At 41.8% G+C, this 25,898-nt stretch overlaps 1 protein-coding gene and 1 non-coding gene across 13 annotated transcripts in view; one reads left to right on the forward strand and one right to left on the reverse strand.

Annotated features, from left to right (window-relative positions):
* Positions 1 to 7,784: 7,784 nt before the first annotated feature.
* Positions 7,785 to 7,918, reverse strand: LOC123858127 (small nucleolar RNA SNORA52). Its single transcript, XR_006794083.1, has one exon. It is a non-coding gene; the product is annotated as a small nucleolar RNA SNORA52 (small nucleolar RNA).
* An 8,042-nt stretch (positions 7,919 to 15,960) lies between these two features.
* The window catches only part of RDX (radixin), a 98,065-nt gene continuing 88,127 nt past the window's right edge, over positions 15,961 to 25,898 (forward strand). For 4 of the 12 annotated variants that reach the window (XM_064577473.1, XM_064577462.1, XM_064577470.1 and 1 more), the window contains exon 1: positions 16,064 to 16,202. The gene's annotated coding sequence lies outside the window, so the exon portion shown is untranslated. Of the gene's footprint in view, positions 16,203 to 16,649; positions 16,970 to 20,551; positions 20,695 to 25,423; positions 25,509 to 25,898 lie in introns of those variants that run through there. The other 8 variants (XM_064577466.1, XM_064577465.1, XM_064577463.1 and 5 more) reach the window with 8 other exon arrangements.

Consider the following 25,898-nt stretch of genomic DNA (forward strand, 5'->3'; position numbering starts at 1 on the left):
GTGGGACTCAATCCCAGGACCCTGGGATTATGATCTGAGCTGAAGGCAGGCGCTTAACCATCTGAGCCACCCAGGCGCCCTTGAACAGACACTTTAGCAAAGAAGATATATGACCATACATGAAAAGGTCATCATGAGCCATTAAAGAAATACAAATTAAGGTTGTAATGAGATAACACTACACAACCACTAGAGTGGCAACACTTAAAAAGACTGACGGGGCGCCTGGGTGGCTCGGTCAGTTAGGCGTCTGCCTTCAGCTCAAGTCACAGTCCCAGGGTCCTGGGATCGAGCCCCACGTTGGGCTCTCTGCTTGGTGGGGAGCCTGTTTCTCCCTCTCCCTCTGCCTGCCGCTCTGCCTACTCGTGCTCTCTCTCTCTGTCAAACAAATAAATAAAATCTTTAAAAAAAAAATAAAAAGACTGACAATATCAAGTGTTGGTGAGAATGGGAAGCAACTGGAATTCTCACGTGCTGCTGATGGAAGTGTGAAGGGGTTCAGTCACTGTGAAAACCTGTTTGGCAGTTTCTTCATTAGCTATACCTATAATTTGACCCAACCATTCCATTCCTGGGCATTTACTCAGAAATGAAAGTACATTCTACACAAAGATTTATGTATAAATGTTCATGGCAGCTTTATCTGTAATAGCCAAAAACTGGAAACAACTCGAATATCCATCAACAATGAATGGACAGACAAATTTTGATATGTTCATACAGGAAATACTATTCAACCTTCAAAAGAAAACTATTCATACACGTAACAGCATGAAGGAATCTCAAAGTAATTATTCTAAGGTGAAGAAAGCATGGCCAAAAAAAAAAAAAAGAGGGCGCCTGGGTGGCTCAGTTGGTTAGGTGACTGCCTTCGGCTCAGGTCATGATCCTGGAGTCCCGGGATCGAGTCCCGCATCGGGCTCCCTGCTCAGCGGGGAGTCTGCTTCTCCCTCTGACCCTCCCCCCCTCTCATGTGCTCTCTCTCTCAAATAAATAAATAAAATCTTAAAAAAAAATAAAAGAGTATATGCTGAATGAGTTCATTTATATAAAATTCTAGGAAATGCAAACTAATATATAGCAACAAAATCTTCAGTGGTTGCCTGAACCTCAGTTGGGGGAAGGGAGGAATAGATTATAAAAAGGCACAGAGAAACATTTTGGGATGATAGTATTAACATTCCTTATCCACATTATGGTGATGGTTTCATGAGAGTGTAAACATGTCAAAACTCATCACATTTTATACCTTAAATATATGCAGTTTATCATATGGAAATTATAGCTCAACAAAGCAAAAGAAAATGCTTTGTTGAACTCTGTTCTTTTTATTCTTCCCAGTTTGCTTATGAATTATGTAACGTTAGCATAGCTTCACCCAACATTTCAAAATTTTATATTTACAGTATTTAAATGATAGTTGTATTGTTAAGTTAAAAATATATTTAAGGGGTCAAAATGTGGTTTAATGATATTTTATCATTAAAAGTTACTTCAGAAAATGTGGAAAATATTTTTTAACTATTATTTCTTACCACTTAGGAGTAGCGGCTGCTATTGTTGTTTTCAGACTTTTTATGTATATATATAAACAATAATTTTTTTTAATCGGGATTAAATTGCATGTCATGTTCTGTATCCTGGTTGTAGCATTACATTACAAGCATTTTTACTTGTAATTGTCAAAAATGAAATTTTATCTATTGTATAATAGACATTACCTTGTAATGGATATGCATGCCATAATTTCTTTAACTTTCTTTGTTCGGGGACATTTAGGTTGTCCCCAGGTTTGCAGTAGTATATATTATGCCATGTTAAAGATCTCTGTATGCGTGTGTGTTAAACCCTTTCCTTATTTTTTAGTATAAACTCTTAGAAATGGATTAATGACCAAAGAGTAAGAATATATTGAGGACTCCTGACATGGTGTCAAACTGTTTTTCAGCAACATTGTACCAACTTACATCTCCACTGGAAATACATAAAAGTATATAAGAGAGCATATCTTACTATATCCTCCAAAGTGTTGAACCTTACAGAGCTTCTACGTTTTAACACCATTTCCCCCCTCATTGTTAAGGAAACAAGGAAATTCCTTGAAGGAAATTATTATTTTGATATGACATCCTTCTTAAAAGATATGAGTCAGCTTTTCAAAAAAATAAAAACTAACGCATTACTTTTATGAGATACTCTGAGTAGTGTCATTAACATTCATTAACACTGCATTACAATTCTTGTCAATCTCACAATTTTTCTTAATTGCTAATATACAAATTACCTGCTATAAATAGTCTTTGATCCTGATACATGAACACATAGAAATTTTGTAAGTTTTTTTTTTTTAAGTAGTCTCCACACCCAGCGTGGAGCCCAGCATGGGGCTCTAACTCACGACCCTAAGATCAAGACCTGAGCTGACATCAAGGGTCTAAAGCTCAATTGACTGAGCCACCCAGGCTGTAAGATTTTTAAGGCACAGTGTGTGAAATGGTGACTTCTTTCTTTTTCATGTAATGTGTTTGGCTTATTTCTTTTGCACTTAATTATAGGTCTCTAGTAGAAATCGTCACCCGGTAAGAAGTGACAATTACTTAGCTACAAATATCAAGTATAGGGGTGCCTGGGTGGCTCAGTCGTTAAGCGTCTGCCTTCGGCTCAGGTCATGATCCCAGGGTCCTGGGATGGAGCCCCACATCGGGCACCTTGCTCGGCGGGAAGCCTGCTTCTCCCTCTTCCACTCCCCCTGCTTGTGTTCCCTCTCTGGCTGTCTCTCTCTCTGTCAAATAAATTTTAAAAAATCTTTAAAAAAATATCAAGGGGAGCCTGGGTGGCTCAGTCATTAAGTGTCTACCTTTGGCTCAGGTCATGATCTCAGGGTCCTGGGATCGAGCCCCACATTGGGCTCCCTGCTCAGCGGGAAGCCTGCTTCTCCCTCTCCCACTCCCCCTGCTTGTGTTCCCTCTCTCAGTATGTATCTCTCTGTCAAATAAATAAATAAAATCTTAAAAAAAAAATAAAAAAATATCAAGTATAATTTTATATACTATGAATAGTTAAAACAGTGAACAGTCATTCTAGGATTCTACAGCCTGTTTAGATCCCTGTTGTAAATAGATTTTTATTTGTTTTAAATATTTTATTTATTTATTAGAGAGAGAGAGAGCACAAGCAGGGGGAGCGGCAGAGGGAGAAGGAGAAGCAGGGTCCCCACTGAGCAGGGAGCCCGATGTGGGACTCGATCCCAGGACCCCGGGATAACGACTGGAGCCAAAGACAGACACTTCACCGACTGAGCCACCCATGTGCCCTATAAATAGATTTTTAGATAAATCTATTTTTAGATAAATCTAAAAAATAGATGCCCTGTTTTTTAATTGTGTTGTATCAGGAACAAAACTAAGACACAGGTCAAGTGCTAGGGTCTTTTCATTTTCGTGAATTCTACAAGATGCTGAGTCTTCTGGTCTTTGATGATGCTGACCTTTACCCAAATGCCTGATGTGCTCCTGCTGGTCTAGCACCAATGAATGGTCTAGTCTCAGATAGTCTGTGATGCATTAGGGCCCTTGGCCCTCAAGATAATTCGGGCAGGGCCAACATCCAGAGGTCAATGTTAGATCAGCTTTTGGTGGGGGTCTTCAAGAAGAAAAATGGTAAAGAAGCAGACAAAAAGTTGCACTATTTGAAGCCAAAGAGTGGATAAATATGCTATGAATGAGGTCTACAGGAGCCTCCTCAGAGGAATGATCTAAACTGTGATTTAAAGGTAAATAATGCATATTCGTTAGATATTGCAGGATGTTATAAAAACGTGTTGAGATGATAAGAAGTGGTATGGAAAGGCTATGTGCAAATGTCTTACGCCCGGTGCCTGGCTGTTTGCTAAATGTTACCTCGGAGTCAAAACAGGTGAAGAGTAAAACACCACCAGGGAAAGACACCTTGGATGGGGATGTTACTGTCAGGACAGCCTGACGTGGCTTTCGGTGTGAAGAATGACGTGACCACTCTAAAGATGAGCAGTCTGAGTTTTCTTTGAAATTTAAAACATACTTGAGCCTTTGTCAAGCCTCTTCGTCAGTATCTGTACTTTTCCCCATGCAGACTTCCCGAGGAGATCGGTGAAGTGGGAAGAATGATGCCTTCCCCATCAAAGGAAGCAGATCTCAGAGGCTCCAGCCCTGTGAGTAAATGAGAGATCAAGGAACTGGATTGTCTGGATCCAGTTTTTACCAAAATGATGGGCCAGAGAAAGAAGGAACCTAAGACAGTCTGACCTAGTTATATTTGCATTCCCAGGAAAAATGAGTAAGTGGTTTATGATCAAGCTCTTTAGGCTGCTTCTAAGTTTGAAATTTCTTTATGATGTTATTTCAACCCCTTATATGCTTTTCTTCTTTTGAAAGCTGTAAAATTCCTCAGAAACACTCAGTCATTTTGTGGCACAGAGAGGAAGAAGGCGGAGAGAAACAATGACACTGTTTTCAGGGCCAAAGAGAGAAGAAAGCTCAGCTGGGGAATGCAGGGCGATGCTAGAAGAAAGCTAGGGTCACACTTGGATCCTCTGGGAGGAAAGGATGAATAAAGGAGCCAGCCTGGCAAGGAGACATGTCCCCAGGGCTCTGCCCTTGCAGGAGAACCTGGCCACCAAAGGCACTGCGCATTTCTGGGCAGGAATGATGGGTGGAACTCTACAGTGGAGAAGAAAAAATCATTAGGTTTTTCCATCAGATACTGACATGTTCTTTAAGATCATGAAGTTTACTTTCCCAAAAGTATCTTTTTAAAATCCCACCCTGCTTTTACAACTTTCTCATTATTCACGCCCCGCCGCAGAGCGGCGTGTAAGCCCTGGGTGATTTCCCGAGTGGAAATCCTGACCTCCCGGATTACCAGTCCTGTTCACATTTCCGTTTGTGTCCTCACACATAAAACAAAAACAAAAAAAGGAGAAGAAATACTCCCTTCCGGCCACGTGTGTTGGGAGGATTCCGTGACAGTGACGCTCTTAGCAGCTCACCTGGCCTGGAGCAGGCGTTGCTGCTACGAACTCAGCTGTGCACGCGTCGCGGTATCAGGCACTGATAGCCCCGGGCACACCGGCCTTGTCCGCGACAGGCTCACCCAAGCTCAGTGGAGTGTGGGTGTGTATGGCATCAGACGTCTCCTAGGTGACACTTGAGCTCATCCAGCCTCCTCCGTCTCAGACTGTGGCCTCTTGTTTGGGCCCCGCTGCTGCTCTGCACATCTCTGACTTCATGCAGACGCCGCGGGATGGTGACGCCCCTCGTTCCTGTGCCGTTTGCCCACCGACTCCCTTGCTGAGGTTTCCCTATTGTGGGAAGGGTCCTTAAAAGAATGGAGATGCCCTTCTCTTTCTCTTTCCCTCTTTTTTTTTTCCCTAAGATTTTGTTTGAGAGAGCATGAGCAGGGGGAGGGGCAGAGGGAGAGGGAGAAGCAGACTCCCCGCTGAGCGTGGAACCCAGTGCAGGGCTCGATCCCAGGACCCCGAGATCATGACCTGAGCAGAAGTCAGACACCTAATCAATGAGTCACCCAGGTGCCCCTTAAAATGGATACGCTCTTCCCTTTTTTTCACCCGTCTCTCCTTTGATGTGACCATGATGGCTGGAGCTGGGGCAGCCCTTTTGGCCACGAAGTAGAAGCCATATGTTGAAGATGGCAGAGTGCAAAGACTACAGGAGCTGGGGTCCCTGGTGAATGGGCAGGCACAACACCAGCTCTAGACTGCCTATGTGGATATCATTTTGAGAAAGAAAAGTTTCTATCTTTTTAAAGGACATTATGTGGGGTTTTCTGTCACTGTCTGCTAAACTGAATCCTAACTGTTCAAGTAGAAAATTGGCATTCCATATGAATGAAATGAAAGGAAAGGAAGAAAAAACAGCATCAGATGTTATTTCAGATGCATTACATGGCAGGACTGGATCCAGACTTCAATGTTTTTACCATTACATTGTATTATCTCTTCTAAATTTAGGGTTTGTGAGCCAGATGTCCAGTGACCTGGTCACCTTTGAGATAACAGAATACTGACATTCCAGACTAGCATAAAACAAACAAAACACTCTCCATTCAGAAAGCTGACCTGTCTGTGCTTCTCATCTACATTAATGCTTGGTGTTAACTACAGTAGTATTTACTGTGGGTCAGGCTCTGTGCTAGGCTCTCCAATTAGAAAACCCAGGCAATCACACTCTGTGAAGGGTATGTTTGAGAGGGTCAGAACACTGGCCTGGGATTCCAGGTGGGAAGTTTACCAGCATCCTGGATTAAGACAGTGGCAGAGTTAGGGAGGAGGGAGTGGGCCATAGGACCCTTTTTTTTTTTTTTAATTTTATTTATTTATTTGAGAGAGAGAGAGAGAGCACAAGCAGAGGGAGCAGGAGAGGGAGAGGGAGAAGCAGGCTCCCCGATGAGCAGGAAACCTCATGCAGGACTTGATCCCAGGACCCTGGGATCATGACCCGAGCCAAAGGCAGACGCTCAACCGACTAAGCCACCCAGGCGCTCCTCTTTAAGAGATAATATTTGCAGGACTTGATGACTGATAGAAAGCGGGGGCTGAATGGGTTCAGAATTATTTTCAGTTTTCTAGGATGGAGGTCTGGCTAGGAGATGGTTTCACAATGAGATGGAACACACACGAAGGAGAAGGGGAAGGAAGGAGGAAGGAGGAGGTTTAGTAGAGAAGGTAGAGAAGATGATGAGTTCGGTCCTGGGCATGTTAAATTTGAGGTATCCCTGGGCACCAAGTAGAGATGCTAAGTAAGAAATGAATAGATGAGACTGGAGCTCGGGAGAGAAGGCTTAGTTAGAGCACCTGTCAAATGATTTTGTAATTTTTTGTTTGTGACATTGTGCTTCCCAGTAGACTGAGTTTCTTGGGGGCGGAATAGTCTTGCTAATCTTATATTCCCCGAACTTAGAACTGAGCCTACAAGATAGTCAATGCTCAATGAGTGTTGGGTCAGTGATTGACAGTTAAATAAATGAATGAATTTCAATCGGTCAAAAAGGGTGCACGTTTTTGTCATCTCAAGTTGAAACTCCAGTATATGTTCCAATGGAAACCTGTTTACAAACCTCGGTTGGCTGCAGAGTACCATCAGTGGAGTCCATTATGTTTTCATGAGCTTCTGCTGGCTAGCCTCAGCATCAAGCCACCCTTCAAAGTCATTGCCAGAGGAAAAAGGTGTTAGAAAAACACCTTTCAAATTCCAAAGTAGTTTATAGCATACCTTTGGGCCAAAAGGTCCTTCACTAGTTGGGAAAGTCATTCTTTTATTTTTTTTTTCCCCTGAAGAACGTACCCTAGCATCCGGCACATGCGCCTGGAAGCACCCGTGTCTCACAGAGAGCGGAGAGTAGGTCAGAGCAGCGGCTGGTCACCACCTCAGTGCGTCAGGACCACCCTGGTCACCCTCTTTTCGAATCAGATCGCAATGCCCAAAGAAGGAATTCTGAGGACGGGAATAGAGGCACAGCCCAGTGATTTGGAAAGTACTCCCAAGATTAATAATTGGACAAAATCCAGGACCCAAGTGGATTTGCAAAGGGCCTGCATTTGCCCCCTCCCCCCTTTCTTCACACATAGTTACCAGTAACAGCGAGGGATTTCCCAGTAACAGCCAATTCGGATTCAGACCGTCTCTCCAACTTTTCTGTAATCATTACATAGGACATATTATCTTCTTAAGTAAAAAAGCATTCATACATCCAATTACTACTTTTTTTTCTTTTCTTTTCTTTTCCTGGAGTGTCTAGAAGCTCCCGTCCACAAGCCTACTGAAGCCTTGCTCACGCCTCTGGGTGAGGCTTCTAGAGAGCTCTGATCCACGAGTGAGACCTGGCAGGCCATGGGCTGCCCGGCAGGGATGAGGATGGACTTCAGTAACTAACTCATTAGCTCTCAATGTTGTGTAAAAGGAACTGACAGTGAAAGTGGCTTTTGGATAGTTTTGAGTAATGGTGGTTGTACCCAGTCGGGGCTCTCCAGAGAAAACAGAACCAGCAGATAAATATTTGAGAAGATTTAGTATTGGAATTGGCTCATGTGGTTACGGAGGCCAAGGAGTCCATGATCTGCTGTCTGCCAGCTGGAGAGCCAGGAAAGCCAGCGGTATAATTCAGTCTGAGTCTGAAGGCCGGAGACTCAGGGTGCAGTGGTGTATCTCCCAGCCTAAGGTCAGAGGCCTGAACGAAGGGGCTACTGGCCTAAGTCCTGGAGCCTGAAGGCCTGGGAAGCAGGAGCTCGGAAGGGCAAGAATGAGAGAAGATGGACGCTCCAACTCAAAAAGAAAGAGAAGGAGCCCTTCCTTCACCTTTTTGTTCCATTTGGACCCCTGAGAGATTGTTTTATACCCACCCACACTGGTGAAGGCAGATCTCTTCACTCAGTACACTGCACCAAACGTTAACCTCTTCCAGAAACACCTTCACAGACATAACCCCCAAAATATTTTTTTTAACCGGTTATCTGGGTATCCTTCAAACCAATCAAACTGACACATAAAATTAACCATCACAGATGTATTTCAGGAAATAAGTGGCAAAGTCACAAAGTAAACAAGCCTGCATGAGGACTTAGTCATTTTAATACAGTAACCATGCCTAGATATTATATACCATTAGTGTTGCCAAAAACAATATTTGAAAAGTATCAGCGATTTTCTTTGCACTTAATAAATGGCATTGTGTTGGGACTCAGACTTGAGTGCCCCAAAGTAAGAGCAGCACGTTGTAATTAACATGAAATTTGGAGTCAGGAAACCTAGATTTTAGTCTCACACTAACTTCTTGGGTCATTTCAGTCATTCACTCAGCAAATATTTATTGAACACTATATATAATGCTCTGGACACCTTGGTAAGTACTAAGGCACAAGAATGAAAAGAAGTTGACACTGTATCTACATTTATAGACTTGTAGTCTAATAGAGAGGACAGACATCAATTAAAAAAAATCTATGAATTAACAAACAATACAAGTGCTCTGAAGTCCCACCAGGACGAGTGACATGGAGTTGTGCCCGGTAGCAGGTGGTGGTCCAGGCAGGCTTGACTGTGACCGAGGTCTGAAGGATGATCAGGTGTCAACTAGATCAATGGGGCAGAGGGAACTGTATATGCAAAGTCCTAGTGGCCCGTAAGGGACTGGCGTATTCTAGGAATTATACATGGTCAGAATGGCTTGAGCTTGGAGAATAAATGCAAACCATGACCAATAATAATAGGAGGTCAACAAATGGGTCTGGGGCGGGGAAGAGATGGGAAGGAGATGTGAGATAATCATAATTACATTTCAACAAATTAACTCTGGATTCAATATTGAGAAATAATTGTAGGGGGCACGTGAGCTGACACGAGAAGACCAGTTAGAAGGCTATTGCTGGTCCAGAAGAGAGAACCATTGTGTGATCTGGTTGGGAGTGGTAGAGATAGGAAAAATTAGATCAAGGCAAGAGGAGGTAAGAGCAATAGGATTAAGCAATAGGTTGGGTATGAAGGAGGTGAAGGAGAGCAAGTGTTAAGGATGGCTCCTGCATTTCTGGTTGAGATCAGGAATAATGGAAGCACATCAGATTTAAGCAAGACGAACTCAGCAGATCCTCATTTCTGCTTTTGCAAAATAAGAGGCAGACTCTTCTTTGAAGTCCTATCCAGGTTTAAAATTGTATGATTGTATTCTAGAATTGAGTCATTTGTTGAAAAAAAGAGTGCCTCAACTCAAGTGGAAATCCTTACAGGTCAATGCTTTGGTTATCTATTGTTACATAAAAAAAAAAAAAATGACCCAAATCTTAGTGACTCAAAAAAACATTTATCATCTCATAATTTCTGTGGGTCAAGGAGTCAGAAGAAGCTGAGCTGGGTGGTTCTGGCATGGGGGGTGGGTCTCAAGGGGTGGCATTCAGGTTCTTGGCAGGGGCTGCAGTCACCTGACCGCTTGCCTGGGGCTGGAAGATTCATTGGCTTCCGCATTGGCTTACTCACAACAGCTGTTAGAGGAAGGCCTTGGGTCCTCACTGGCTCTTGGTAGGAGGCCTCTGGGTCTTACCACGTGGGTATCTCCGGAGACTGCTTGAGTGTCCTGGGGATGAGGCCCCTGCCTTGCCCAAAGCAAGTGATCCCAGAGAGAGCCAATGAGGAGGAACCTGGTGCCTTTTAGGATCTTATCTCAGAAGTCACATACCATCAATTCCACTTTTCTGTTTGTTAGAACCAAGTTGCTACATCCAGCCCATACTCATGGAGGAGGGGAACTAGGTCCCACCTCTTCAGGGAGGAGTATGAGATACTATGCGGATGGATTTTAGAGCCACTACGGAAAAGTTTAAGTCTTCTACGCTGGACCCTTGACACAGGGCTGGGCACCTTTCCTCCATAGAAAATAATGACTGCGGTGTACATTCAACTAAGTTAAAATGCAACTAATGTGTTATAAACTAGAAAACAGCTGTCTAGAATACTCAGTGCTAGAGTTCTAAAGGGTGAATATTTATTTATTCATTTATTTATTTATATCTCTGTCATGAGACAAGGACAGTCTAATAATGTACAAAGCTTATTGAGTCATAAACTAATGGATATTTGGGTCAAAAATTATGAAACACTATGAAGTGATTCTCTGTACACAAGTACTTTCTGCATGGGTCATAAGATACAGAATAAATTCTAGAAATTACATGTTATATATGGGAATTGAATACTTTATGGGTGAATCAGTCAGAGTCAGAGAATTTTAGAGCTTGAAGAAAGTGTAGAGAAGGTCAGTCTAATCCAGCTGTCTACTTAATAGATGAGAAAACTGGGAGTCGATACAAATTTTTTTAAAAAACGTTTTTTTCCTGGAGCTCTCACACAGTTAGTGGGAGGAAGCCACTTTTGATGGGGTAGCCGTTTCCCAATACTACTGGAGAGGGGAGTCAATGCTCTTTGAGATCTTCTTCCAGTCCTGAATCCCTGGCGTCTTCGGACAAGCTCTTGGAAAGGCAAATGGGTGTCACATTCTCCTTTGTTTAACACTCTTTGCAAGTAAGTTACCAAACAGTCTATCGGATCTTCCAAGGTCGCTTAGCAACTTGTTTGTAGGAATTGGGAATGAAGCCAAGGTTATGGACTCCCTCATTTAGACTCTTTCCACTCTGTTGCTTACCTCTGAAATTCTATTGCCTTTTATCACAAACTAAATTGGCTTTTTATTATAGAAGCAGAGAGGATTAAGTAATAACTTTTACCTTGTCTTCGTTGAAGATTAATATGCTCATATCTGCAAACACATTATGAATTATGTACTTATGTAATTTGATCTTTGATAGGGAGAGAATAAAGGCTGGAGCAGACCTGCGGTTTCTTGAGTCTTCCTTTAGCTATGTTACCCATCAAACCTCTGTTGACTGTACTGAAATTTTATAGCTTATATCAGCAATTAAATTTGTATGGCCTACTAGGCATACAAAGCAGATGATAAGGTAGTTTTATTTACTTTGTTTTTACTGAGGGCCATTATATTGGTGAGCACACTGTGAATATGTACTTAAGTAGGCAAGATAGTGGGAATCGGGAATGAAATATCCCAGTTCATAACAGAAAATTCTCTTTTGCATTTCTGTGTATAGGTCTTTAAAATAGTTGTGATTTTACATCTTCATAGCTTTTTAAAAATAGTGAATAAAATTTTTTCATGGAAAAACACTTTAGTATATAATGATGCTTTAGATTAATTTAATATATAATCTTTAATATTCAAATCCTTGAGTTGAGCAGAACTATATTTTCCAAAGACACAGTTGGAAATAAAAGGCCCGTTTTAAGTATGTTACTGATGTTCATTTATTCAATGAGAATTTATTGGATATCTCATTCGCCATAGTTCTTATTTCCAGTTACTGAATATACACTTGTTCCTAGATTACCCATAGACACCTCAAATCAGCATCTCTGTAACTTGCCTAATTATCTTGACCTCTCCCTTTTACTTCTTTTATACTCCCTATTTATCTTAATGGTACCCATTGGAAACCTGAAATCATTTTCACTTCTCCCCTTCTCTTACTCCTTGAAGCCGATCTCCAAAAATTTTAGAAGATTCTATTTCCTCTTCTTCATCTTCAAAACCTCCCAGGGTCAATCCTTCATCCTCTCGGACCTGGACTTCTACAGCAAAACTGTCTTGAGTTGTCCCTGGTGATCATACCGATTACTGTGTCACGGAACCACTCTCTCAAGTAATCCACGTGGCTGCCAGTTACTTTACTAACACAAGGGGATCACATTATTCCCCTTCTTATTACCTTGTATGGATTCCTACTTCCTTAAGGATGAAGGGCAAATTCTGATCTTCCCAAACAGATCTCAACTTACCTTTCTGGTTATAAACATCCTTATCTCAACATCAACCCTATCTTGCTACTCAGTCTTCAAAGTTGATTGCCTTTCCCCTTTTCCCCTCTTAGGGAACCCTCTACTCACCCTTCTACACCCCCCCCACCCCCCACCCCCCCCCACCCCCACCCAGGGGCTTTCTCTTCTCTAGGCAAAGTTAACAGCCCTTCTTTTCTGTCTCACTTGACACTATGTGTCTATCTTTATTACAGCTCAAATTTCACAACTGTTTGTTTGCCTTTCTCATAACTGAATCCAGAGGGCAGGAGCCTAGTCTTACTCAAACTAGCAAGGGGCCTGGAACTGAATGTTTAGATGGAAAACCTTCCATTTACAAACCACACTTGCAAAAAGGAGTTTTATTCAAGAAGGAATTTTATATGTGCTAGTGAGACAAATGCTTTGTAACTATCATAGGAATTCCAGAATCCAGAATTAGTCAATATGTTATCATGGAGTACCATCGGATTCTAGCATAGAAGAGTTAGTAATAGATTGTAATAGATTGATTTTGGTCTTTTTTTTTTTTAAGATTTATTTATTTATTTGAGAGAGAGAGAGAGAGGCTCTCACGACCCTGAGATCATGACCTGAGCTGAAACCAAGAGTTGGACGCACCACGCAGGCGCCCCGGTCTTTCTTTTTTATGCATATTAGGTAGGTGCTATATAAATTTTTTTGTAACTACTAATAATATCATCAGATTGTTTTTCTGAAAAAATGTAGTTTCAGCAAATGTGTGAACTTTTCCCCGTGAAATCTGAAATGTTGGAATAAAACAGAGAAGAAAATTTTCAATTAAATCACTTATATTACATTAAAGATGCATGTATTTGACGTAAGGAACAAAACCAAACAATGCTGTGTGTAGATGACATTTACAATGAAGATACCTGACCCCTAACTATAAAGTTCTGCCAGCTCAGTTCATCACAATTTTTCACAGAATAGCCTCACACTTAGGAAACAGTGGCTTTGGGCTTTTGTGTAATTGATGATCCACATTGTAGTAAAACTAAACTTAAATAATTTTTTTTACACTGTAAAAGACAGAAAAAACTGAAGAATAGAATAAAGAAAAAAATTGCCCATAGAAGACCACCCAGCCAACCCTGGGTTTCAATCTTTCTCGGTTTTTCTAACACCTCGTACTTTTTTTTTTTTTTTTTTTGAGAGAGAGAGAGTGTGTGTGTGGGCACGGGGTGGGGGTGGGGGGACAGAGGGAGAGACAGAGTCTCAAGCAGACTCCCCACTGAGTGCAGAGCCTAACAACCTAGAGATCATGACCCAAGCAGAAAGCAAGAGTTGGACACCCAACTGAGTGAGCCACCCAGGCACCTCTTTGTTGTTAGTTTCTTTCAAACATACATGTGATCATACTGCATGGATAGTTTCATAACTTGTTCCCTCCCTCTAATACTACAAAAAAATATGTCATGATGTTATACACATTCCATAAACATTTAAAGTTGTTAACCCAAAATGTTACAGAGCATATATGGCTACTCTTAAGATATTTTGTTTCCATGTTTAATTTTTGCATCTTATAAATAATATTGTGATCTACAGTTTATGAATAAAGCTTTTGCTCTATTTCAGATGATTTCATTCAGAAAGAATCTCAGATATGGGATTATGGGTTACAAGAGGATGAACATTTTTATAGGTTGAATCACTGTGCCAAATTGCTTTCTAAACAGGTTGTTTCAGTTTACACTCCCACTCACAATGTCTGAGAGTACCCTTTTTATCTCACCAGCCTTGAATGTTATCTTTTACTTAAATATTTACTAATATGATAGCCAACTGAAATGTTACATTTTCTGGTCTGTTTGCTGTTGCAGAGTATAGGATAAAATCTGGGCTCTCAAGTCAAATATAACTAGGTTTGGTCATTGCTCTGCCACTTCCTGGCTGTGTTACAAATTACTTAACTCCTTTGAGGCTCTTTATTCACTGATTAAAAAAAAAAGAGTCAATGTTAATATTGACCCCAAACACAGGGTGTTGTAATTATCAAAAGAGATGCTCATGTAAAAAGCCTGGTACCCTAGTGCCCTGGCACATGACGAACAATAGCGAATCCTTTGTTTTCATTGCAAAAGTATGTAAAAGTGTAGCAACTTTTGCTAAGTATGTACATTACATGCTTTTGCTTGATTAGTGTACTATCCAGGAATTTACGTAATACTTTGACTATCTTATGCATGCAACTTGATGTGGAAGGCTGAACAATTACCTGGATAATCCTTGCACCCTGGGGATGAAGTCAGGGAATAATCTTTTAGTTAAGAAAAAGGACACACCTGATTCTCATCCTTGAGGAATTTGCCATCTAAAGACCTTTGAGTTTGACTCTTGGGGCTTTTAATTGTTCAGAGAGGCCGCAGAGGGCAATGGGGGAAACTCACTGAAGCTCAGAGCTTGGCGAAAATGATCTGGGGAGACAGTTCCTGGAAAAGCTACTGTCTCAGGGAAGACAAATGCTAAGGCAGGAAGGATATGAATTATCTGTTCTCTAAAAGTTAAGTACACTCCTGAGATTTTGTTATTCGAATCTCAAGTTTGTTCATAAAAGGTAAACTACACAAAGATTGCAAACGGGGCGAGCTGGACTGATCTGGTTTTGTGCACTACGGTTCATATATACTCATAGCACGTGTTGCTCTTTGAATCCCAGCAGAAGTCACCGAGGAGGGAGGATGGGAGCGTGGCGTGGATGCCAGGACACGGACTAGGAAGAGGTCTGTCTAGTCCCAGCCGCTGACTAAAGAGAGCGGCCTGGAGTTAGGCTAGGACCAACTGTCTAACCTCTAAGTCTAGGATAATTTAGGTTTGGCTGCTCTTTGGGGCCCCGCTTCCAACTTTTTCTTCTTGATTAACTCCTTCCAACTGCCCAAAAAATGTCGGTGGTTATAAAAAATTATCAGCTATCTTTGCCTACAGAACAAAAATCTGCACTTGCGACTGGGGACATAACCATCGAGGTTTTGGTGGAGCTATCCGGAAAAGCAAGTTTTCCTAGCTGGGTAAAAACTGCCACAATCATTTAAACGTCCTCTGTGGCAAATCTAAATTCCTCTAAGATAGGCCCGTTTCTGTGTCCTGGTCCAGGATTCTCCAGCCGAGCAGCCAAGTAACAGCGCCCGACTCGGTTCCGGATCCCCTCCGGGAAGAGGAGTCCCTCCTCGGGGGCGACGGAAACGCCCTGGGCGCGTTTTCTGGCACCAGCGGGAGTTTCGAGTTTCCCCTCGTGGTGGGGCGGGGGGGCGGCGGGCGCACTGCGAGCTTCGGGCGCGGCAGCCCCGCCGCCCTAACAGCCCGCATCCCTCCAGCCCAGCCCCGCCAGGAAGGGAGGGCTTCCCGCGGGGCTCGCGGGCGCAGACCGACCCTCGCGCGGCCCCACCCCGCGCCGCGACCCCCGGCGACGCCGCGAGCGCGGGGGGCGGGGGGCGGGGCGCGGGGGCGGGGCGCGAGCGCGGGGGGCGGGGCGCGGGCGGCCCTGGCGGCGGCGGCGGCGGCGGCGGCGGCGTTGGCGCTCAGGCCGCGGCGCGAGGCCGGCCGGCCGGCAGGGGGAGGCGGGGGGCGCGGGGCAGCCCCGCCTTTCCCCCGAGGAGCCGCCGGGCGGCCATATTGCGGAGCTGTCTGCGGTGGTGGCGGCGCGTCTCGTCTCCGGCGGCCCGGCGCTTCCCAGCGCCGCCTCTCCCTCCCTGCCGCGGCCGCGACGCCCGGCGCCCCGCGCAGCGCCCCGGCCGCGCTTGGGGCGGGAAGGAGCCGCCCGCTCTCAGGGTAAGCCGCCGGCGCCCTCCCTTCCCCCAGCCCCTCTCCCAGGCGGCGCCGGAGACGCCGAGGTGGCGGCGAGAAGTTGCGGGGGCCCGCGCGGCCCGGCGGCCGCGCCGCGAGGGCCTCGCGCGCCTCTCTGTGCGCGCCCCGCGGCCCGGCGGGCCAGGCCGTCCCCGGAGCCGGCGAGGGCGTCGGGGCGCGGCGCGAAGCCGCCGCCGCGCGTTTCTGCTCGGCTCGGGCGCGCGGCCGCCCTCGGGCTGGGCCCTGGACCCCCCGGCCCCGGGGGAGCGGCCCCGGCGCGGCCCGGCCCGTCCCTTCGGGTGCGCTGAAAACCCAGTCAGCGCGGGTAGAATTACATTTTGCAGAGTAGGGGAGGGGGGGTTATTAGAACCCCCCCCCCGGCTTCCAGTTTGAAAGTAAGGGTGTTGAATTACTAGAGAGCGTGCGTTCACCCTGGTGGCAAAAAGGCTGTTGCATTAACGGGTTTGGGGCGCGGAGCCGCTCCCGGCGCCCGCCGCTCCCGCCGCCCGCCGCTCCCGCCGGCCCGCTCTACCTGCTGCGGCTGCGGCTGCGGCTGCGGGCGGCCTCGGAGCCCGGCACTTCGTCCGGCCCTGCGGGCGGCCCGGCTTGGTGTCTGAGAGCCCACCGCGTCAGTCGAGGACCCGCACCGTCCCCCCTTCCCGGGAAGGCTTCTCAACTTCATTTCCGGGCTAACTCCGAACGAGGGGCGCTCGTTATTTCAGTTTCAGTAAAGCGCATCACTTCCCTTGCAGGTATGGCAGCATCCTTTAACCGGTCCCAGTATTTGGTTATCCCCCGCCCCGGAGTGGTGGTGGTAACGAGATTGGAAAAGCGAAGTCGTTTCACCAGAGATAAATTTAAAAATAGAGTTGAGAATGTGTAGAGGACGTTTGAATCCGTCCTGTGGCACTGAGGCTGGCATGATGCAGACGTAAAAGTCTATTTGATAAAGCAGTGCTCGGACGTCCACATTGCAATCTATTGTTTACGGAGCGTACATTTTTTAGAGCACTAAATACTCTTTTATATTTCAGGCGGAGCTCTGAATGAACAATTGCCCCGTTCATTTGGCTGGTACATAAGTAGTGGCCTAATCCATTTGCCAAAACAGCATTATTAGATTTGAGAAGAGATTAATACTCAGGATTGCACTTTTTTTTTTTTAAATTTTCAGAACTCCATTGCTTTCAGCAGTGTGTTTTATCTTTCAGAGACTAATATGACAAAAATGTGACAAATGACAAAAGGTAGAGCACTACCTTTGAAGTTAATAGTAATGCTGTAAAAAGGATTGTATGACTTTGTTTCTTTGCTTAATCACTTTTTTTTATGTCGGATGGAATTTAATGAGCAGTTGATATATTATTAAGGAAATAATAGATATGCATTGGAGTTCTTTACAGTTTTATTTAAATGAGGCAAAATTTGATTATGGCATTTAGAAATGTTAAATTCTTGCTCTTGTGGATTATACATTGTTTTGTTCACTCCTGTATCCCTACACATGGACAAGTGTGTAGGAGAGACTCAGAAATATTTGTAGGAAAAATATAATTAATTTTGGTGTGGGTAAAGTATGTTGAGTCTGTCCTTTGTTTTAGACATTGTCGTTACTTAACTGGAACTTAAATTGATTATTCTTTTTCCTCTGGTGGTAAGAAATGACAGACTTTTCTCTCACTGTCAGTAGTCTCAGGGAGGAGAGGAAGGGTTGTTTTTTGTTGATTGCTTTACCATTGCCAAGAGCAGAATTGGATTTTGTTATTCATTTTTCTCTTTGGCAGGTTGTTGAAGTCTTTATATATTTTTATTTTAATTTCAGTTCTCGATCTTTTTTTTTTTTTAAGAATTTATTTATTTACTTGATAGAGAGACACAGAGGGAGAAGGAACACAAGCAGGGGGAGTGGGAGAGGGAGAGAAGCAGGCTTCCCGCCAAGCAGGGAGCCTGAGGTAGGGCTCCATCCCAGGACCCTGGGATCATGACCTGAGCCGAAGGCAGACGCTTAACGACTTAGCCACCCAGGCTCCCCATTCTCAATCTTTTAATATAATTTATATATCTTCTAATTAGAGTCTACAGTGTGGAATGATGGTGGGAGTCTTGTTTTTTCATCTATTTTTAACTTAATGAATTTTAACTTAGGCGATTTAAAAATGGCAAATTTTAACCAATATTTCCCAAAGACCAAAGCCTAAAAAATGTGTCGGATGAAAATTATGAAGACTGAGGTGTGCCAGTGGACCATACCTGACAGGGTAAAGCTAATATAATTTTATGCTACTGATGTGAATCTGGGAACTCAAGGAAGTCGGGCCCTCCAGGAGACCAAAAGCTAATGGACACTTCGTAACTACCCTGATACTACCCTTGGGGTACTGGATTCAGCGGAACTGGGTTGAGTTGCTGTTGACCCCCCTCTTACAAGGTTATTTTAAACCTCATAGTGTTTTTACTGATAGCTAAAGTTCTTCGGGATCTTCCCTTTTGGCAGCCAGTGAAGCTCACCTCTTCCGTGATGGAAGTGGCCAGTCTGACACCAGAGAGTTCCTCAGCTTCTAGCTTTTTTCACAGAATCCTGCCTTTCTTACTCATTTTAGTTCTTGGTATATTTCTTAATATTAATTTATACTGAACATAAATTTTAAACCATTTTTAAGGAATATGAAAGTAATCCATTTTATGACAAACTTTAAAAATCTAGAAAGACGTAAAGGAAAAATAAAGTCCTCTTCACTCCCCAGAACTCCCCCTCCCCCACCCTTTCTCACTCATGTTTTTCATAGGTAATTAATGAATATTAGCACTTCTTTCCTTCTGTACGGAAAATGCCAATACTTACGCAAGGATAAACATACACTTTTTATCTCATATTTATGATTTTAAAGTCTATAAAAATAAGGTTATTTTGTAACAGACATTGAAAGGGTGTTTGTTTATTACTGTGTTAAACATTAATGTTTCTCAGATTTTTATCAGTTGAATGCAATCACACAATGTGATTTCCTATAATCTCAAAAGTGTGTTTATGTGTTTGTGCAAATTTTCTTGCTTAATGATTGGAGGTGAAGTTCACTTTTTGTTTTCTCCCTAGAGTATGGCATATGATTGATAGTGAAAAGTGGTGTCCTTTAAAAATGTGTGTCTTTGTATTGGGAACTGTTTGGAAAGGAAATACAGTCCATATGATTTACTTCTTTCCTCATTCCATTTAATACTGAACTCTAGCTTTAGCTTCCTGGAAAAGAAGGGTCCAGTCAGGTTATGAGTTGTATAGAATTATTTTCTTTGAATAACCAGTATGTATAGAAATCCTTGCAGATTTACTAATTTAAAACACTTAGTTTTATTTAATAGGTAAATGTTATAAATTTGCATATACATGTTTTGTATTGTTTTTTCCTATTGTAATATATATCAGTTACCCTATAACAGAATTCTAAATTGCATCTTGCAGAGGTTATATATACAATAAGGTAATGACTTTTTTTTTTTTTTTTTTTAAACATCAAGCAGTCTAATGTAGATGAGAATGCTCAAGACATGCTGGGTTACTTTTCTACCTAATTTATATACATTTGAAATAAACTGTTTTTGAGTTTTAGTCAAGTTGGTTTGTTTGAGAAAGATACTCTCTTTGCTGTTAACCATTTAGAGGAGAGGTCAACAAATTAGTTGGCAGGCCAGATGTGGCCTGCTTTCCTGATTTTGTAAATGAAGTTTTATTGGAACACAGAAATCCCATTTGGTTACATATTGTATATGACTGCTTTTGTGAGCTGTAATGTCAGGCCATATATTTTGCAAAACCTAAAGTATTTACTCTCTGGCCCTTTACAGAAAAAGTTTGCCAACCGCTGATTTAGAGAAAAAAAATCTTGTCAAAAGAATGTCTTAGGTACAGTATGAAAGAAGGAGGTAGCACATTGTTTTGTTTTTTTCCCCATGATTATAGAATTTATAAAGTTACGAATTTCAGTATCAGTAATTGGAACAGATAGTTTTTTCTGAGTTGTAGGTAGTCTCTGTGAGCTTTCAGGGCCTTAAATGTTTCTTTTACTTGTGGAAAGTTGAAGTTAAATAAAACTGGCTGCAGTCAAACTGAAGTGAGCAATCTTTTTTTCAAGGACTTCTGCCACATAAGATACTTTGGCCTCAATAATAGAAAATTCTCAACCTGGCTTAAATAAAGAGGAAATTTATTATCTTACATAATAAAGTCCAGAGGCTCAAGAATAGCTCAGTAATGACATCAAGGACTCCTTCTCTTTACAATTCTCTGCCCTGTGGTCTTTCACATTGGCTTCATAGTAAGACTTTTCCTCTTGTTACAGTCTGGCTGCAGCAGGACTAGCATGCCATCCATACGGCCGTACCCAGAGAAATGGGAAGGACTCTCCTTTCCAGAAGCCCCCCAGCAGATGTCTTCGTCTCATAGGCTGGGATTGGGATATATTCCATACCTAACTAGTCACTGGTAAGGGTAATGGAATTGCCCTTTCTTACGACTCTCCTTCCACTAGATTGTTTTCCTTATTCATATACCAAGTGTCTTGGATTCTTTCTTACCCCCACCCAAAGTTATATCCAGTATTGATCTGTCGTACATAATCTAGCATGAATATGTGAGTTCTATCTTCTTGGGTACTAAATTTATTTAAATTATGAAATGAAAAGCGTTGATTCCTGCTAAAATACTTCGAAGGCAGGTGTTGACAAACTGGCCCAGGAGCCAAATGCAGCCTAGTCCCTGTTTGTTTTGTTTTATAAATAAAGTTTTATTTGAACACATCATAGCACATTTGTTTACATATTATCTATGGCTGCTTTCGTGCTACAACAGCAGAGTAGTTGTAGCAGAGACCATATGGCCTTGGAAAAACCTAAGAGATTTATTTATCTGCCCCTCCCCTTTTTTAAAAAAGATTTTATTTATTGAGAGAGCAGAGAGTGAACACTAGTAGGGGGAGTAGCAGAGGGAGAGGGAGAAGCAGTCTCCCTGATGAGCAAGGAGCCCTATGCCAGGTTTGATCCCAGGACTGAGATCAGGACCTGAGCTGAAGGCAGATGCTTAACCGACTGAACCACCCAGGCGCCCCTTTACCTGGCCCTTTAGGGAAAACGTTTGCTGACTTTAAGATACCATGCCTACATTTATACTTCTGTGCCAAATTGGCGAGTAAGATATTGAGAAAGTCACACTTTAATGGGAATATAGATGTGCTGTACTATAAAGTGTGTTAACTGCTTAAATGCTCTTGTGTATAGGAACAGGAGTTAATAGTGCATCAGTGTTCTAAGCAGAGTCTTCTGTGATATGAGTTCTGAATGTTGTTTCCTACTTTATTTTTTTAATTTTCCTATTTCTGTACGTTAACTAATAACCTTTCAATAAGTTACAGAGTAGGTGTCGTTTATAACCAAAAATCCTGGCTAGTGCATGGAATGATGCGGGCACATGAATGCAGCAGAGGGACCCTTGATAAAAGGGAGAATGGGAATACAGGAAATCTCAGCCATGCTTAATTGAATCTGGAACCGTTTGGCTTTTACTGAGTGTGTGGGATGGATTAAACTTTGTTAGCCATCATCAGGGCTCTCTTATATTTAAGACATTTGCAGACTCTAGACTTAGAGAAACTATAAAATCTTAGTTTGGTTATTAAGCAAAGTTGGTGTATATATACCAATCAGCAACCAGCATGATAATTACAGTTACCATTAAAAGGGTCAAATTATCTGGCCTTTAAATTTAATTTGATAAGGGTCTTGAATAGAGATGATAGAGTCCTGAACTTGGGAGACCTAGTTGGGAGGAGTTTTTTTCTCCCCCACTTTCATGTTTGCTCTCTCTTGTAGTGTGTTGCTTATTAATATATTGTTTGGTCATCTTATAACATAAATGAGAGGAAAATATTGCCCTTGACAATGATCAGCAGAAAAAGACAATTGAATATTATATGTAAACTTAATTCACCAATAAAATCACCAACAAACTTCTGAGGGCCTACTGTGAGCCAGACAGCATTCCAGTTTCTAAAAGGGAGATTTGAATATCTTGAAAATTAGAAGCTTAATGATAGAACTGCCATATAGCTTTATTAACTGCATGAGAGAGTTTTGTCCAATTTAAGAAATTTTATTCTCTTTTGAAAGTAAGCTACTATGATGTCTGGTGTTGCAAAACCTATAAAGCATAGAATTATATGCCAGGATTCACGTCATTTTGGAACTTTGCTTCTTTCCTGCTGCTAAGGTGACTTCCATGAATCTGTTTTTACATTTTTAAACACTTACTGTATTAGTTTTTGGTGTTTCCGTAAGTGTAAAATGAAGAACTTGGACTGGATTTAGCTTTCTTAGCTTTTAGCATTTAAAATTAATCAATGCAAATGGTAATGTTTTATTTGTTTTTCTATCCGCCTTGGGAACAATATAGATAAGGTGTTTCCTTTAAATTTCCAGATTTCTGGGGCGCCTGGGTGGCCCAGTCATTAAGCGCCAGCCTTCCGCTCACGTTGTGATTCCAGGGTCCTGGGGTTGAGCCCGCATCGGGCTCCCTGCTCCGCGGGAGGCCTGCTTCTCCCTCTCCCACTCCCCCTGCTTGTGTTCCCTCTCTCGCTGTGTCTCTGTCAAATAAATAAATAAAATTTAAAAAAAATAAAAAATAAATAAATTTCCAGATTTCTTTTAGAAGAGAATCTGAATTCATTATAATACTTTTGTTTTTAATATTGCAATTCTGCTTTATATTTACGTTTTAGAAATTTGCTTTGCATGTAAAAATTGCTCAAAAATGTTGAATATTTGATTTCCTTGAACAAAAGTCACTTTCTACATAAGCAACTACTTAATACCTTATTTGGAACTGTATATCACCCTTACAGGAAATCCATTTACAGAGGTGATTATGCCAGTATTTTTTTTTTTTTTTAAGATTTTATTTATATATTTGACAGAGACACAGCGAGAGAGGGAACACAAGCAGGGGGAGTGGTAGAGGGAGAAGCAGGCTTGCCGCGGAGCAGGGAGCCCGATGTGGGGCTCAATCCCAGGACCCTGGGACCATGACCTGAGCTGAAGGCAGACGCTTAACGACTGAGCCAGCCAGGTGCCCCGAGTATTTTTTTTTTTTTTTTTTTAAAGTCGGCTCCATGCTGGGTGTGGGCTTGAACTCACAACCCTGAGATCAAGACCTGAGCTGAGATCAAGAGTTGGATGCTTAACTGACTGAGCCACCCAGGCGCCCTGTGATTATACCAGTATTAATGTGTACTTACAACATCTTGAGAGGTAGTCTTTTGACCTGAAAACAACAGAAGAATGTAGCTTTAGCTTCTTCTTGAAAAGCTCTGGTAATTGTTTGAGATGAGCTTGCCTAGAATGATGTCAGAAAAAAAGCAGAATATGAAAGCCAGAAGAGCCCCAGGACTAGGGTTTACAAGGACCTCTGACTTGTTAACTAGATTTTTTACTTTGGGCAGGTCACTTATCTGAATCTTAAATTCCTTATTAAAAGAATGAGGATTGTGATACCTACCTATCTTGGGCAGAGGGAAGAGAGTAGTTATGATGAAGATTAGGTAAAAGAGGTAAAGTGGCTGAAGAGTGAGTATTCTGCAGGTACTTTCTTCATTTACTACCCTTGTCCTTGGTTTTGGCCTTCTTTATTTGCAAAATGGAGCTAAAATTTTTTGCTCTCTTTGCTTTACTTGAATGACGTGGCATTATGTAGCTAAAGGTACATTAATATTGCTATTAAATGCAGAATTAACACTGAGCTAAAAATACAATATAGTTCTGTGTATAGTAGAGGTTTTATAAGCCTTTGTGTCTGTGAACTTGGAGAGGGAAAAAAGTTGCATCTTTTTTTTTTTTTTTTTACACATTTTCTTTCATTATTAATGTGGGCAACTGGTAGTATTAGCAGTAGCAGAGACTATTTCCAATAGAAATTGCAGATATTTTCATAGTTTACTGTTACAGAATAACTCATCATTACTTAGAAGTTTAATCATTAGATCCACTGGTAAATATTTTTATTTAAAGATTAATTAAAAAGCACAGATATTACTGTGTCATAAATTTGTGATTTTAATATTTTGATAATTGCATTCCAGTATAATTGGAATTATGCAGTGTTAATGTATTTTATTTTGTGCATTTTAAAATGCTTTTCTAGGGGCGCCTGGGTGGCCCCAGGGTCTTGGGATCAAGCCCCGCGTCAGGCTCCCTTCTAGCGGGGAAGCCTGCTTTTCCCTCTCCCACTCCCCCTGCTGTGTTCCCTCTCTCGGTATGTATCTCTCTGTCAAATAAATAAATAAAATCTTAAAAAAAAAAAAATGCTTTTCTAGGAAGGGCTTCACAGGCTTCACCAGAGTGGCCCATGCAGGGGAAAAGTGATTAAGAACTTTTTTATTATAGTTATTGTTTTGGTTTGACTGCCGGAGTTACCTTATTAATTCAGTTTATACTTCTCTTTGTTACACTGCTTCCTAATCCCCCAGTAAATTGGCAAAGGAATTCTTTTGTAACTTTTTGGTCTGTGGAGAAACCACAGTTGGTTCAGAGATTGCTTCTATGTCTCAAAAGACAGAAAAAAAAATTATAATGAGGCATGGAGGAAAAGGGTATCTTAAGAGTAAAGTTAGGCAGTGTGGTATAAATTATTGAAGCTTCGGTGTAGGCCCAGGATGGACTAGACTTAACACCTCTTTTACCACCTAACAGGTGGGAAGTGTGTTGTGCCACTGACTTACTAGAGCTCAAGGTGTTTAGCATGAGGCTGTTTTTCCATTGTTTGAGGTAGAGAAGAGGCTGTTTTAGGGTCACCCTCAGAGTTAAAGGACAAAGAAGAGAATATTTCATATGAATGCTTTGTCTGTAAACATTGTATTTAGAGTATATAACCATACATTTAATCTTCTGGAAATGGGAAATATGTATGCTCGCAGATCTCTTAAAACTACTTGTTGAGTATGTATGTCCCTGCCATGATTGTGCTTCATTGCTTCTGGGGGAGTCAGTATGGCAGAGAGGTAGGGTAAGACCACTTTTAAGAAACTTAGGAAGAGTAGAGAGGAGGGAGTAAATTTTTTCTCTGTAATTATGTATTATGAGGGTAGATGGGAGAAGAGTTGATTTTTATTAAGTATCTCACAATGGTTTAGGTGATTATATATTATCTTTTTTTTTTTTTTTTTTAGAGAAGAAAGGAAGACACTGAAAGACAGTGATTTCAAGATGAATCAGTTAGAGATGGAAACCCAGGACATGTATCTCGGTATCTTGGTATCTTAGCTTTTCATGTGACATTTTATTAAATTGTCCATCCTGGTATTAACAAATTCTACTAGTTTCAGGAAAAAACATACTAATGCAATCATGGAAGGACTAGAAATGTATTACTGAGGTTAAATATTATATTAATATTAAGTATTATGATGTAAATATTTTGCAGTAATAACTAAATTGGCTAAAAAAGCTGCATCCTAAAAAAATTTAAGGTGGGATTCTTATATATGTCATATTATATAAGCTCGTAAACTGAGATATGACCAATTTACTGGAACACTTTTTTTTTTTAAATTCTCATCTGATTTTTAAAATTAGGAACTTAACAAAAATAAGACCCTGATTAGTATTAAGTGCCCAGTTCTGTATATTAAGATATCATTTGTA

Source organism: Mirounga angustirostris, unplaced genomic scaffold (genome assembly GCF_029215605.1).
Source record: "Mirounga angustirostris isolate CCGP_5_RB_7025 unplaced genomic scaffold, mMirAng1.0.hap1 SCAF_13, whole genome shotgun sequence".
Taxonomy (NCBI): domain Eukaryota; kingdom Metazoa; phylum Chordata; class Mammalia; order Carnivora; family Phocidae; genus Mirounga; species Mirounga angustirostris.